Below are 1,891 nucleotides of genomic sequence, written 5' to 3' on the forward strand. Positions count from 1 at the left end.
ACCCTACTCTAGTATGACCTCAGCTCAACTAATTCCATCTGCAATGACTCTAGTTCCAAATCAGGTCACTTTCTGAGATACTGAGAGTTAGGAATTCAACAAGTTTTTTTGAGTGTGACATAAAATTCAGTGCGAGCAGGAAGTACTAGGGCTCATCTCTAAATCTAACAGATTATGCCTGCAACCTTGCAGTATTTGGCATGTTTGGGGATAATTAAAGACCGGGAGCTGACTGTGGCTCAAATCATGAACTCCTTATTGCCAAATTCAGACTTAAATTGAAGAAAGTGGGAAAAACCACTAGACCATTCAGGTATGACCTAAATCAAATCCCTTATAATACAGTGGAAGTGAGAAATAGATTTAAGGAACTAGATCTGAAAGACAGGGTGCCTGATGAACTATAGATGGAGGTTCATGACATTGTACAGGAGACAGGGATCAAGACCATCCCCAAGAAAAAAAATGCAAAAAAGGAAAATGGCTGTCGAGGAGGCCTTACAAATAGCTGTGAAAAGAAGAGAAGCCAAAAGCAAAGGAGAAAAGGAGAGATATTCCCATTTGAATGCAGAGTTCCAAAGAATAGCAAGGAGAGATAAGAAAGCCTTCCTCAGCAATCAATGCAAAGAAATAGAGGAAAACAATAGAATGGGAAAGACTAGAGATCTCTTCAAGAAAATTAGAGATACCAAAGGACCATTTCATGCAAAGATGGGCTCGATAAAGGACAGAAATGGTATGAACCTAACAGAAGCAGAAGATATTAAAAAGAGGTGGCAAGAATACACAGAAGAACTGTACAAAAAAGATCTTCATGATCCAGATAATTATGATGGTATGATCACTCACCTAGAGCCAGACATCCTGGAATGTGAAGTCAAGTGGGCCTTAGAAAGCATCACTGTGGACAAAGCTAGTGGAGGTGATGGAATTCCAGCTGAGCTATTTCAAATCTTAAAAGATGATGCTGTGAAAGTGCTGCACTCAATATGTCAGCAAATTTGGAAAACTCAGCAGTGGCCACAGGACTGGAAAAGGTCAGTTTTCATTCCAATCCCAAAGAAAGGCAATGCCAAAGAATGTTCAAACTATCACACAATTGCACTCATCTCACACGCTAGTAAAGTAATGCTCAGAATTCTCCAAGCCAGGCTTCAGCAATACGTGAACCGTGAACTCCCAGATGTTCAAGCTGGTTTTAGAAAAGGCAGAGGAACCAGAGATCAAATTGCCAACATCCGCTGGATCATCAAAAAAGCAAGACAGTTCCAGAAAAACATCTATTTCTGCTTTATTGACTATGCCAAAGCCTTTGACTGTGTGGATCACAACAAACTGTGGAAAATTCTTCAACATATGGGAATACCAGACCACCTGACCGGCCTCTTGAGAAACCTATATGCAGGTCAGGAAGCAACAGTTAGAACTGGACATGGAACAACAGACTGGTTCCAAATAGGAAAAGGAGTATGTCAAGGCTGTATATTGTCACCCTGCTTATTTAACTTATATGCATAGTACATCATGAGAAATGTTGGGCTGGAGGAAGCACAAGCTGGAATCAAGATTGCCAGGAGAAATATCAATAACCTCAGATATGCAGATGATACCACCCTTAAGGCAGAAAGTGAAAGAGGAGAGTGAAAAAGTTGGCTTAAAGCTCAACATTCAGAAAACAAAGATCATGGCATCCGGTCCCATCACTTCATGGCAAATAGATGGGGAAACAGTGGAAACAGACTTTATTTTTTTGGACTCCAAAATCACTGCAGATGGTGATTGCAGCCATGAAATTAAAAGACGATTACTCCTTGGAAGTAAAGTTATGACCAACCAGCTGCTGCTGCTGCTGCTGCTAAGTCATTTCAGTTGTGTCTGACTCTGTGCGACC

Source organism: Bos indicus, chromosome 1 (genome assembly GCF_029378745.1).
Source record: "Bos indicus isolate NIAB-ARS_2022 breed Sahiwal x Tharparkar chromosome 1, NIAB-ARS_B.indTharparkar_mat_pri_1.0, whole genome shotgun sequence".
Lineage (NCBI taxonomy): Eukaryota > Metazoa > Chordata > Mammalia > Artiodactyla > Bovidae > Bos > Bos indicus.